At 31.5% G+C, this 15,170-nt stretch overlaps 1 protein-coding gene across 2 annotated transcripts in view; it reads right to left on the reverse strand.

Annotated features, from left to right (window-relative positions):
• Positions 1-15,170, reverse strand: part of CAP (Cbl-associated protein) — a 103,059-nt gene that overhangs the window by 68,179 nt on the left and 19,710 nt on the right. The window contains exon 1 of one of the 2 annotated variants that reach the window (XM_070642265.1): positions 4,336-4,710. The exons of the other annotated variant lie outside the window; for it this stretch is intronic. The gene's annotated coding sequence lies outside the window, so the exon portion shown is untranslated. Of the gene's footprint in view, positions 1-4,335; positions 4,711-15,170 lie in introns of those variants that run through there. 2 annotated transcript variants of the gene reach the window in all.

Here is a 15,170-nt window from a genome sequence, read left to right on the forward strand (position 1 = left end):
ATGAATTCTCCATTCCAGAGTCTACTATCCCACACCTGGTGCCTATTTTATCATGTTTGAGTCAAGTCAGCTTGCTGCCGGATACAAAACGAATTTACCATGCTAAATTTACGTCGACCTGATGCCAGATTTAAACCGAATTTAAACCAGAGTGACACTGACCTAGTGCTTGTTTTTGGATCAGTTACCCAACATATGATTCTCGGAACATTATGTATGTTTATCCATAATTCATCCTCTCATGGCAAAAAAATTTTTGTGCTCCAAAAAAAAGATAGAAAATTAAATTAACATAAAAAGATTCATAAGCCGAGATCTCTTATGAATAAACTTGAAAATCGACTTTCGGCAGCATTCTGATGTGTATTTCGGATGGCTTATGGGATGAGACGAGATGAGGAATAATAATAAAATAAAAGAAGGCAATTTTCTCAAGTGTTTCAAAATCTAGACTTGAATTTACTTATGAGCATTTCTGTTTTCACATCATATTGATCTTGATTTATACTGGAATTGACTGCTGCTTGCTCTTTTCTCATTCATGCTTATAAAAAAAAAAAATACTTAAAATTTTTTTGCTTCTTTTTGTGATGTTTTTTTGTTATGAAAATGTAGACAGATGGAATACAAGAATAGAACTAAAATGTAAGCAGCTCCAGCTACTGAATTATGAGATGTAGGAGATGTAGGGATCAGAGGGCCATCGCTGCGCCATCGCTAGATTGAATCAAATGGAAAGCCCTTTGTACCAACCTATTCTTCAAGTCGAAGTAGGTTCCAGTAATTAAGTAAATGCGACATAACGGTACTTCAGTGATTACTAGGTGTCGAAGGGAACGGGTCAATTCATGTTTATGGTAAATAAGTTTATTTTCAGTTCAAAGTTCAATTTCTCACTTGAGCGTCCAAAGAACACTCTGAAGTAAATTTTCGATATAGACAGTATTGTAGGAATCGGAAATTGACAAGTAGTAGAAAGCGAAAGAGCTAGTTCTTGGCGACATGTAGCCATGGATCACAATTGATCTGTTCGGCCACGAACTAAGTAAGTAAGTAAGCTTCATTCTTGTCAACGTCTGGTTCACTGACTTAGATTTTGCATTAAAATGTCTACTTGCAGTTTGGAGGTATGAGATGTAGGAATGACTTTCATATAAATGATGCACCTTGTTCTGATATTCAAAAAATTACATTTCAGATTCAAATTTTTTATTCAAATATTTTTTAGACAAATATTCATAATATATCTAATTAAATTATTAATCTCATCCTACTTAGTAATTAAAGCCTCAATACTTCCCTAGTATACCCAATACTAATATTAGTGATATGACGTAGCATATCTGACCTAACAATTTCCATTTTTTTTTTGTCGTAAATCATCTCCATATCCATCTTTTTTTATCATATTGACTAATTTAATGCTTATATCCCCTTTTAAAAATTTAATTAGACTGTCAGTCCTTTTATTCACAAAAAAAAAAAATATTTTTTGTCCCTTCCGTTAACGAGCACCAGACATTAATGAGTGTGACTACACAAAAACTCATAAAAATAAAACAAGCCTCGAGGGTTAGCACGGCAATTACGTAATTAATAGCATCAACTATTATCGACGTTGTTTATTCCGGATTTACACCCCCTCTGATACTCTCTTTTGTTCTGTTTTTGTGTGTGTACATTGTGACCGCGGCAGTAAAATGCAATCGCACTTTTTAACTCTTAATTAATTACTGTCAGTTAGGGATTCAATAATGGATGGTTTGCATTTTATTTTTGATATTAAATTTTTTGGTTGAAAATTTTGGGAATGGAATTTTTGTTGAAGTTTTGTGTCTGGTTGTGGATTTTTATTACAGATTCTTGGAAGCACTTAAGAGAAAATGTTGGAGAATTTCTTAGAAATTGGGTTTAAGTAGAGAATTTTCGGATATGATACAGATACTAAATTTCAAGATAAACCCAATTAAGAGCGAGTTAGACTCAGTAGCATAGCAACGATGGGGTTTATTGCGGGAAGTGAGTCAAAAATCAATTTTCCGGTTTACCTAATAAACAAACTATCGAAAATTTGGTGGATCCTTCCTTCCCTTTCCTCCCGGAACATAATAAGCGACAGACACTAATACATATTCTGCAAAAACTTCTTAGCAATCTAGTTCATAGTTTAAGTTAAGCATGAAATATTTCTTTTGATTAAAAATGAAAATTAGTATTGAATTAGACACTCGACATTGTCAAAATATCAATAAATCAAAAATACTTTTGTTTTATCACTACTTAATACATATTAAGTCTGATCGATTACAATTTAATTATTATCGAGATTTACAGGAATTCCATTCAAATTGATATTTTTAGAAAAAAATTTAAAATAGTAATAAAAGGAATTTATTGATTTAATTGTTTTTATCAAGCAACACGCTCCTCCGAACAGCATTTACATTCAGTTGATATACAATTCAGCACCAGGCCAGCGTAACTTTGGCATAGTGTCTGATTCGATTTGAATTTTGTTTTTTTGGGATTTAAATTGAATTTTGCATCTAGTCAGAGTCACGCCAGCCTAGGGCTGGATTTTTGATCGATTAACCGTTTTGTGCTATTCGGATATGGTAAATCTCATTATTTACTGTCACAATGGCAGCTATGCAGTTTTAAGTCATTTTGGCGTTTCGTTCTTAACAAATCATCTTAACAGTGAGTATGAAACATCGTAATTCTAAGAATTCTCTAGGGTATTTTGTAGAGATTTTAGGATAGTACAACAGATCATCGATTGCATTTAGCTATAAGCAAACCCTACATTCTATTCTATTCCATTCTAAGAATTGTCCACGAGTGGATACAATACGTTATAACTAGTTAAAGGCTAGTTCATGTCTAGTTGATGACTAGTTCTAACGGTTTTTTGTTCACTTGGGTCTATTCCAGATTCATTAAAGAATAATTCTCAAACCAATATTTATACATTAAATCCAATTATTATGAATAAACAGAAGCAAACAATCAAACCCAAAAAAAATGCCACCTCATCCAGTCAACCACAATCAAATCTATCCACATCAAATATAACCCATACTATACAAAAAAAAAAGCTTGCATAATTTATGTGAGAATATTTTTTTGATTACCCTGACCACCTCAATTATTTTTTTTTAAATCATTCGCTATTTACGACCTCATGACAAGCTCCATGTTTATATATAAAAATTCCTTGCGAAACATTATCTTATCAAACTACTCAAGCTGCAACTCAAAAACCGTAAAATTCCCGTTTTAAAAATTATTTTTGCGACCATCAAATCCAAAAAAATTGAGAATCTCTAGACTAGAGCAATATAAAAATCGGATATCAATGTTATCTGACATGTGTGTTTGTGAATTTATGGGACTCTTCTTGTTCCCGTATTGGGGATGTTTGGAGGTTACGTAATGGTGAAAATAGCGGCTTTAGACCCTACACTATTAAGTTTTGTAGGAAAATCATGGATCGGAATTTTGACGGAATCAAAATTGGAACTCAAGAAATTAAGGGGAATGTTTAATGGCAAGTCTCGGTTAGAACTTGAAGTCGACTCGGATTTTATATGGAAAAGTTGTGGAAAAATCGACTCAAGTCGGCTCGATTCTATACAGAATTGGAATCAACTTCGAGCTCTAGCCTCGACCGAAACAGCTCACGGCATTCTATGCATGTCACTTCCGGAAACATTTGGTGGCTAACTAGAGCGATATATTGATATAGATAGTATCTGGATGATATTCTTTGCGAAATCTTGTGCAAACAAATTTTAACTGGGTACATTGCAGTTAACATCAGGTTTTATGACGTACTCGTGTCTTTGCAATGTGTAGAGCATGCAAGTGAACCGGATCCCACTATAAATATTATGTCTAAAGAATGGATTCAACAGATTATTAATCGCAGTGCCTCTAGCTCATAAGGCTGGACCTTTCAAGCATTATATAAATGTGTCGTGGCACATAGGCTACCCACAACTGCTTTATAGGTTCTGTAATTTTTGAATGTTCCACAAAGGGTGGTCCACTTATGAACTAACGCGGGAGTCTTGTTCCGGTTCAAACAGTGAAATTTGAGTTGTTTATCATCGAGGTTTATTTCACGGACAGGAAGGGGAAGTGTCAATTGTTACTGAAAAGTCCAGTTCCGCGTTACGTAATATCCGAACATTCCCGCCTGTTCCACATATATTTTCGCACATCAGAAACAGATTAAATAAAATAAAAATAATAAAAAAAATTGGAAATGGCGAAAATTGTGATAATTAAAATAAAAAAAAAAAAAAACTTTACTGTCTGATTGTTGATTACCTCGTCACAGTGATGATGAAATCGGCAACGACCAAAAAAAAAATAAATTTTCTGCAATCAGGAAATTGTTGCACAATTGAAATGACAGCTCGTGGGTGTAAAAAAATTCCCTTTTGATATATAATTTAATCCACTTCGATGAGGATAATTGGATGTACAATACACAACAACAAAAACAAAAATATGTAGTAAGGAGACAATCACTGCGGTTAAAATTAAAATGTATTTAATAGCACTTGACACTTGTCAGCACGCAATTATCACGAGACTTTATTTGCATGTAAATTAATATTACAAATCATGCAGAAGCAACATTAAATACACGAAATATATTCACTGATTCTTTTCAAGCAAGTCTCTAATTAATTCTTCTTCTTGTTGCTGCCTTCCTTATCACTTTTTTTATATTATATACAATTTACTTTTAAATTCACAAAATATCTCGCACATACGTACTCGAATGAGACATTAATCGACATTTCTTTTCATACTTTTTATATTTATTTATTTATTTATTTATATCCAGCATTAACATAAAAGCCACAGAACTGAATAAATTTGCATTCATAACAAATTTAATTACAGCTTCATTTCACATATATGTTCATTTATTTTGTTAATTCATAAAAAAAAAACTCTCGGTACTGTCGCGATACTCACATCAAAGAGCGGCAGCTAAATCGCCGAAACATGCGCACTCGTTTAACATCGTCGTGTAACTAAACAGACTGAGTCTCCGAAAAAAAAAACAAAATAAGCAGATAGAAAAAAAAACTATACTCAAAGTGCTGTTCTCTGTGTACAATATTAAAAACTGCGCCACGGCTGATATGAGAAGAACGAAACAAAGTGTATAAACAGACGAAGGAATAGGGGGTTTGTACGGAAATTAGGTCTATTGGGAATTGTAATACTTGAGCTTTGATGTTTTATTTTTTTATTTATTACTAAGCTGCAGATGTCAAATGGATGTTAATATACAAAACCTAGAGACATGCCTTTTTGGACAAAATTCTTTAATTTGCATGTACATCTTGTATCCCTACCGAGTCATACTGACCCAAATCGAGCCATATCGAAATAAACCGAGCCATACTGAGTTAAACCGAGCCATACAGAACCAAACTGAGCCATACTACGCCAAACCGAGCCATATCGAGCTAAACTGAGCCATACTGAACAAAACCGAGCCATATTAAGTTTAACAAAGCCATACTGAGCCAAACCGAGCCATTCTGTGCTAAACCGAGCCATACTGAGCCAAACCGAGCCATACTAAGCCAAACCGAGCTGTACTGAGCCAAACCGAGCTAGACTAAGTCAAACCGAGCTAACTGAGCCATACTGAGCTAAACCGAGCCATACTAAGCCAAACCGAGCTGTACTGAGCCAAACTGGGCTAGAATAAGTCAAACCGAGCTATGCTGAGCCAAACCGAGCTATACTAAGTCAAACCGAGCTATACTGAGGCAAACCGAGCTATACTAAATCAAACCGAGCTAACTGAGCCATACTGAGCTAAACCGAGCCATACTAAGCCAAACCGAGCTGTACTGAGCCAAACTGAGCTAGAATAAGTCAAACCGAGTTATGCTGAGCCAAACCGAGCTATACTAAGTCAAACCGAGCTATACTGAGGCAAACTGAGCTATACTAAATGAAACCGAGCTATACTGAGCCAAATCGAGCTATACTAAGCCAAAATGAGCCATACTGAGGCAAATCGAACCAAACTGAAACAAACCGAGCCATAAAGAGTAAACCGAGCCACAGTGAGCCCAACCGAACGATGATGAGCCAAAACGGTAATCAATAAATTCCCAAAAATTAAACCCATGGATAATCCTCTATCGACAAAAATCTATCTACAAGATATCATCCGTGCATAAGACGTCATTCCTGACAATCCCATCAAAGTTTACAATGAAAACTCTGAAATTATACGAAAATAAAATATAAAAAATACCCATATACATTCATAGCACACAATACAAAGAATTTCATTTCCAGTCAAAGTCAATCTCTCATTTAGTCACTCATTCTACTCATTTTCATTGTATGTTCAGAGTATGTGATCATTATCATATATACTAATTCTTTTTCGAACTTTAGCGTAGCGTAAAAATATTTTTACGTTTAAAAAAAGAAGAACTGCTTAGAATTTCTGGAATGGAATGAGAGAGAGGCGCAAAGAGAATGAGAGAATCGCTTAAAATATTCAATGAATGATGGACAGATTTTTTTTATTCCATTAACTGTTTGTGACAGAGAGAATATATGTTGGGGGAATTGATGACTAAATGTGTAACGGCTATTTCGAATAATGACTTGATGCTTAATATTGATTTAATTAATTTTGATGATTGGATTCTTTTTTTATGTTTTTAATAAAGTTGTAAATTTTTTTTGAAAGTTTTTCTTTTTCTTGTGGATATTTTTAGGAATTTAGGTGAATTTTTTGAGATTAAAATATTTTCGTAGTTTGATTGATTGGAGTATTTTTATGTGACGTATTTGTAGGCGCAATGCTTGACTTGCTTTATGGTTGATTTATTTGATTTGTTTTATCTAGGTATTGGTGTAGTTTGATTTATAGTTTATTGCAAAATGATTTGAACTTTTGCAAAATTTTTAAAAATTCTAAAATTATCAATTTTTCAATTTTTTTATTTAAAAAATGAAAGCAACTTTTTAAAAAATACACATAAAATTTTTCAAAATTAAAAAAAAAATAAAAAATTTAAATAATTTAAAAATTTTAACATTTAAAGTTTTTAATTTAAATTATTAAAAATTTTCGAATTCTAATTTTTTTTCATAATTCTATTGTAAATTTTAGATTTTCAAAATTATTTTTTCAAAAGTTAAGAATCATTTGAAATATTCAAATCCTCCAATTAATTAGTTTAAAAATTTTCAACAATTGTTAACTTTTTATTTTTCAAAATTTCTAATTTGAATTTTTAATTTTTCAATATTTTTAAATTTTGAATTTTTGTAGATATTTTGATTTTTGATTTTTTTTAAAGTTTTCAAAAATTAGAATTTGTTTAAAATTTAGATCCGTCGATTCGCAGAGATTTTGAATTTCCGAAAATGAAATTTCTTTTAAATTTTTAAAAAACTTAAATTTCTAAATCTGTAAAATTTTTTTAAACTTATAAATCTGAAATTGTTTAGATATTTAAAATTTTTAGTTTTTAAAAAATTAAATTTCAGATTTGTTTAAAAAAAAATAAAATTTGAAATTAGTCAAATTTTGACTTTTGAGTGCTTTCTTAAATTTGTCTTTCTTTTTAATTTATGAAATTATGAAAAAATTGTAAAATTTTTGAAGTTTTTTAGGATTTTTAAAATTTTTTGATTTTAGAGAATTTCAGATTTTTTGAGTTTAAGAAATTTAAAAAAAAATTAATTCGTAAAATTTTTGAAAATTTTCAATTTATGGAACTTTTAAAAAATTTGATTTTTTTTATTTGCTTTAAATTAAATTTTAAACTTTTCTAATTTTAAATTTCTTAAACATCTCAATTATTTTTAGCTCTATACAAGTTTAATTTTGCAAAATTAGCTTTTCATTCTTTTCAAATTCCTATTAATTTCAGCTCATAATAAAATTCAAGAGTAATTTAAAGTGAATAAGCCTCGCAAGTAAAATATAAAAATTAACAATACGCAAATAATTTCACATTTAAAAAAAAAATTAAACAAAAGACAGAATTTTCAATTCAGTCCATAGGAATTGTTACATGGTCGACGATCGTCATCTCCCCCAACTCATTCAGCAAATTTTTATTTATATTCTCGTAGTGCTTCTGCTTTCAACAATTTTATTTTAAAAAAATTAAATAAAATTTATACAAAATACGTGGGTGGGGTTGTTGTTGTGAGATTATGTTATGGTCATTCCATGCATTTCTTGCTGTTTATTTTATTCTAATTTACCGTATAAATGACTGAACTCATTTTTCAGAATTTAAATATCAAAATCGATTGTTAACAGGTATGTTACATGCTCCCACCCTCACAAAAATGGTCGGCATTGTGAATTTATATCAATCAACATAGATGAAAGGATGGGAACAACATCAATTAAATGCCGGTCAAGCTTTATTTCATTTTTTTTTTTTTGCTGAAGCTTTACAGTCAAATAGCAACAAAAGAAATTGAAGAGAGGAATTTCAAATGGGCTTGTTCGCATTTTAACAATTATTTTACTGATGATGACTTGTATGTACAAATTGTTGGAAGTACTCAAGCTATAAATTTAGGGATTTAAGCGCATTTTTGACTAGCAATTAGTCTATAATGTGAAAACTGGTGAGATTCAAGAGATAATTCACTTAATACGATAATAAATTCAATAAATTGACTTTTTGAACCTTTTCTGGAACAAATTCTTAACTATCTTATGAGCGTTATGTAATAACTGAATAAACCCTTAGTTATTTCTAATAGGATTTGAATCAAGTGACGATTTCTCTGTTGTTGGTACTGTGCTGCACAGTACGATACGATAAAGGTACACTACTGGTCCTTTCCAATGATATACTTGGAACTATCCTTTGGAACTGGCTATGATTGTCCCGTACCAATAGTGCATCGATGGTATGGTCGAGTAGAGCAATGGTACGGTATTGAAGCAATATTGGCATGAAGCAGATGCACCGGTGATACGATATAATTAAGTTTTGGTTCACTATAGTGTTACAATGTTGCAGGAGCATAACCAGGGGTGAAGGTGGTTTTTTTGGGGTCAAACACTATTGGATAGTGGTACGATATTTGTAAACTATAATAATGGTACAATAAATGTGCAAAAATCCTTTTTTAAATATCTATAAGCTCTCAAACCAATCGATAAGCAAGCAACTCGATGAAATGAAACTTATGCTTCAAATTTGGTCTATCTAAGGTGCCTGGATGTTGAATTCTCGCGCGTGAGCCAGTCAAAGAATACAAACCAAGCCAGTCAAAGTTAAACTAAATTTCTAATTGCTTCCAAAAAACCGCTAAAAAAAGCTAAAATTGCTCATTGCGCAAAACATTTGTAAATGTCTCCGATATTTTTTTTGATAGATGTATACACAATAATATTTTTTATATTCCGATATCAATAGCTGATTTTTTTTTGTTGTTGTTCATTCTTCTTTTTTTTGTGTAGTTAATAGCACAGAATCGAGAACTTTAATGGGTAGGGCGTAATTTGAATGTATATCAAGTTGAATTCATCATGAAAAAATAAAAAATTTAAGTTTCAATAACTTTTATATAGAATTGAGCAGTTGAAAAATAAGTAGAATAAACGCTCATTTCATGCGATTATCTGTTTAATTGGTGTCGATTAAATTCATGTTTTGAGAATCGCATAATTCACATTATGTCGGAATGTACGCAATGAATGTCGTTCCTTCCTTTTGAATCTGCTGTAATTAGTGTCTGATTAGTTAGCAAATTTAACTTTTTGTCGCAAAAAATTAGTCAATTTTTGTAACTCTTTGAAGTTCAATTAAGTAATTTGTTTGATTTGAGCGATTTGATAACTTCTCATGATGGGTGACTCTTAATTGAATCATAAAAACCTGATTAATTATTTATGGCATTTCAAATGGCTTTTTATATCAAAAAATTGAATTTTTAAAAATATTGACAATTTTCAATTTAATGGCAAAATTTATGAAGTTGATTTGATTTTATCGCATTTATTAGAATGTCAATCAAATGTATTTTTTATATTTTAACTTATGTGATTTTTATTAGATTATTGAATGTGGTTAAATGTGATTTTAAATTTAAATTGGACTTTATTGACTTTTTAATATTTTGTCATTTAATTTAAATTTTTAAAGTTTTTGGGTAATGACGTGAGCATTGTTCGAATCCTTGTAATATCGACAACACTCTATATGATGATTGATAGATTAGTTACTGATGAGAATCGAATACCGATACGTACTCTCAAAGGAATTATACTGTTATCCGGTCTGTTGTCTAGCTACTCGACCAAAGAGACCTTCTCTCGAACTGGAAGATTTGCCAAGAAGATGGGTCGATATCCTAAGATTCCACCTCTACTCAGATATCACTGTTCTAGGTATAATTAAGAATTGTTAAACGAGAAATTTATTGGAAATTGAAATTTTAGCAAATGGGAGATTTTTTCCAATAGGAGAAGTTGACGTTAAATCTCCGATATGATCTCCGATTTGACCCCAAATATGACACCTCAAAGCCCCGATATGACACAAACCCTTCTTATTCGCTAGGACGTCTCACATTCAATATGAACTTCTAAACAAATTACAATAATTTCAGAACATGTCAAAATCTTCATTAATCTATCGCACTTAACAGTCAACTAAATCAGAGACATCCAACAAATCACTTTAGCCATCCAAAAACTCAATTCCCAAACACTACAAAAGTCATCAATCTGCAGAACATTTCTCATAAAATCTCCGTTACTGTCCCATTTTCTCACCAATATTTTTTTTACCTCGTTTTTCTTAACTTGCTTTCTTCTCTGTCTGTCTTTCTGTCTTGGTCAAATCTTGCGATCGATTTTTCGACCACTTCTACTGCTCCAATCGAGCTGAAATTTTTTATGTACGTGTATTCTCGATGACAATGCAATATTCAAGCATTAGTTAATCACAATATTGCTTAGTTATACTATAATTAATTTTGAAAATTTTCAATGCTTACGTATTACGTACGTATTTTGTCTTACGTTTTTCTCTCTCTAAAATTTGAAATGATTAAAATTCCAATATCGATGATGCTTAGTTGTATGCATAAATAAGCCATTTATGATGGTTAAAGTGCATAAATACAATTCATTACACGATAAGCAATAATATAATTAATTAATTATAGCATTAATTAATGTAATTTAAGAGAATTGGAAATAATATTTCCCAATAGGTCATTTTCTCACGGACATCCATAGAAGAAATTTGAATTTTAAAAAACCGTTAGACAGTAAAAGTTGTACAGAATCTATACTTAAACATGATTAATGTATCAGTAAATAAATTCATATGTTGAACATAAGCTTTAATGCTACTGTAACATAAATAAATAGTTCCTACGTTTAAAAATAATTCAACCGTTAAATTTTGAACAGACTTTTGAGTTTAAATTAAGCGTGGGATTAAAATTAATCTGAAGATTAAATTAATTTGTCAAGCTTAAACCTTCAAACGTTTGCTAGACGAAGCTTTGTCTATATGTCTAGCTTAAGTCTTCAAATTTATGCTAATCAAAGTTTGGCTTATCGCTCTAGCTAATTCCGAAAAAGCATTGTAATAGTTTACTGTATGATGAATAATAAATTTACTAATTAATCAAGGTTGAATTTCATAGACTGTAAAAAATAAGCTCAATCCCGACTCTAACGTGATCTATGTAAGTCGGGCGAGCGAAGCTCAAGCCCGACTCTAACGTGATCTATGTAAGTCGGGCGAGCGAAGCTCAAGTCCGACTCTAACGTGATCTATGTAAGTCGCGCGAGCGAAGCTCAAGCCCGACTCTAACGTGATCTATGTAAGTCGGGCTTGAATTTCGTCCAACTTGATATAAGGAGCGTGATTCAACAATTGTATTTATGATATACCATGCTATTAGCTTACTATAATTTTGAATAAGGGAAGTTCCAGGAGAAGGTTTTTCTACAATTTTTTCTCCAAATCGTATTTTCTTGCTAAATATGCTTATAACTTGTTATTTTATTAGCAAAACTTATTTAACTATTTCTTTAGCATTGATAATACCACATTTGAGTTGATTATTTTGTCTATTTAAATAGTTATATCAATTTTAAAAAATCTTACTTTGATGAAAAATCGTGAGTCTACAAACTTTAATGTAAAAATTAATCACGTTCTGAGCATTCGAAGCGTCATTAAATGGTTTAAATTAACAGTTCAAGTTCTGAATTAGCTTTTAGGCATCTTTCTTTCCATCTAAATGCTTAATTTATCTCTAAAATTGCAGAAATGTTTGACAAAAAAAAGTGTAACCGAGTAATATCAGCGCTTTGAAAAAAAATTTGTAGATAAATCTAAAATTTTTAAAAGCGGTTATGAGTCAAAATAAAAGATCGTTGCATTTAAATCTTTATATAGTTGACTTCTTTTAATCATTTTAATAGTGTCATAAATGTTAGTTAATACGTTTTAAAGAAAAAAATAAATCGAAAACAATTTTTGGTTGAAAATTTTGGTTAAAAATTAACGACTGAAAAAAGTTCAAACCGAACAAGTTGAAGAAGAATTGCTGTTTGATTTTCAAAATGAAACCATTTTTTGGAATATCCCATAAAATAATATTTTTACTAAAAAGTTGAAAATAAAATACTTTATAAAAAAAAACTTTTTAAAAAAACCTCGTTTTTCGCGTAGACTAAAAAATAAAAAATAACTTTTATTTTGTGCTGTAGAGAAATTGGTTTCAAAGTTGAGACCACACATGAATTACAAGCATGCACCTTGACCTTATCGTATAGTTCTACATCTCAAAACGAGGGCGTAAAGCTTTTGTGAAGCAAGTTCTGATAACAGGCGCCCTCGTTTTGAGATGTAGAACTATACGATAAGGTCAAGGTGCATGCTTGTAATTCATGTGTGGTCTCAACTTTGAAACCAATTTCTCTACAGCACAAAATAAAAGTTATTTTTTATTTTTTAGTCTACGCGAAAAACGAGGTTTTTTTAAAAAGTTTTTTTTTATAAAGTATTTTTTTCAGCAAAAATTCTGTTAATCACAAAATAATTTGTTTTTTCAACTTTCGAGGTCGATTTTTGTGTATAACATTAAGCGATCATATGGGTGGTCTGACAATAACCTCATTAAATAAAAAAATCAAAAACTGATAAGTCCAAACAATACAAAAAAATAAAAAAATTTCTATGACAGCTTTAATGAGACACTGCGTGGAGTTGATTTATTGTAGAGACTAGTAAATGGTATGGTGTGTGTGGTTATAGGAATAGCTGGATTTTGAGTTTGTAGATTTTAATTTTAATTGATTTAAAATGAAATTTGAAATCGACTCGAATTTTATATGGAGTCAAGTCAAAGAGCCCATGTTCAGCTTAAGACGGGGGACCCAAAGCCGGCTAGACTCTGACTTGGTGCAGGATTCAGTTTAAATCCAGCGCTCTTAGTGCCAGTGTTCGGATTTATTACTTGTGACTTATGCTACTCGGAATATATTTGAGACACATTCCTGAACGACACAAATGATGAAGCAAGTCGCAAGTAAGTCGCCGCTTCATTGTAGGAGCCTTCCTTATTTGTATTGCTCGAGATTCCAAAAATCTGTATGAAATTGTAAAATTTTGTCCAAATTTACATTTGAGATTAAAATCCTCCCATTGCATGCGTTCTTGCACAGTCTAAAGCAGATATGGCTGTAGCTACGTAAAAGAACATCATGCAGCCCAAAATTCCCACTTCCACGCTATTTTAGGATCACAATGAAATTCAATTTACGATAAAAAATCTCCTTTTTAATGGCAATAACTTGTAAACAATCAATTTTATAGCAACTCAATTCATGCCAAAAATAATAATGTTATCAAATGATGAGAAATGATACAGAGAATCATAAATGAATCTTTTCGACTATATTTATACCAGCAGAACCCCTTAAATTGTTTGAAAATAAATGATCATTTTATTGACACAAACAGAAAGTGTTTCACTCCATCTCCTATACTCAATTTTCAATTTATTGAGTATTTTTTATGACAACGCAATATCATCATAATTTTGTATCAAAACACATCAAAATCAAAATGATGATTGAGTACTTTATACATCACTCGAATCAATAAATCTCCTCAAAAATTTTCATTCATTCTTATCGTCTTCATTTAAGGCAGTAGTGGGAAACCTTGTAATTTTCGCGGGATACTTTGGTGGCAAGCCCATAACGAAGCTGCACACGAGAAACGGTTCATGGCATTTCCTGGTGCTACACTAGTGACATGCTAGAGACATACTAGTGACATACTTGAGACACACTAGTGACACACTAGTGACACACTATTGCCAAACTTGTGACATACTATTGACACTAGCGTACCACAACACACGTGTTGCTCACCACTTATCTACAACAATACTGTTATTCCTTTACAAATCTCTATTCCCGGATGAAATTTTTTGGGGAATTTGTCAAATCCATTTGTTACCATTTCCAATGCTGATTTTCAGATATTCACACTCTAAATTGAATCATTTGTTATATTTCATGTGATGTCGATGACAAAAGACATTTAATAAATGTTTCGTCATCAGTGTGAGCAAAAAATAACGCGTCATCAATCTATAAACTTTCATTGAAAAATCTTGGAAAAATCTTCAATTTATTCTCTCTCTTTTGGTTTTGACATCTTCTTTTTAATGTCTTTATATTCGGTGCTTGATGGAAGATGAATTGAAATTTTTGTGGGATATTTTTTGGAGGAAATTTTAATTGACGCTTATGGAATGTGATTCACTCCCGAGTGACACAAATGAGGAACGTTCTGTCGCGAAGCTTTGAAGGATCCACTAAAAATCTTTGACACCAAATGGAAGCCGCCTGTTTTTGGCGTCCATATGACTGCTATATTGTTTCGCTCTAAATTAGAGACAATATTGCTCAGTAGTTTGCTCAATTTGCTCAATTTGCTTAATTTGCTCAATTTGCTCAATTTCAAGCGACATTTAAGGGAAACCATCAATAATAGTTTATCTGAACGGCAAGCGAAGGAAGTAACTTATTGACCCTAGTCATTCCTATAGAATACTGATGAGCCTAAACTTGTTCTGTACCTCAGCACTAG

This window comes from Chironomus tepperi, unplaced genomic scaffold (assembly GCF_022539635.2).
Source record: "Chironomus tepperi strain 1889 unplaced genomic scaffold, CSIRO-AGI_Ctep_v1 contig_284, whole genome shotgun sequence".
NCBI classification, from domain to species: Eukaryota; Metazoa; Arthropoda; class Insecta; order Diptera; family Chironomidae; genus Chironomus; species Chironomus tepperi.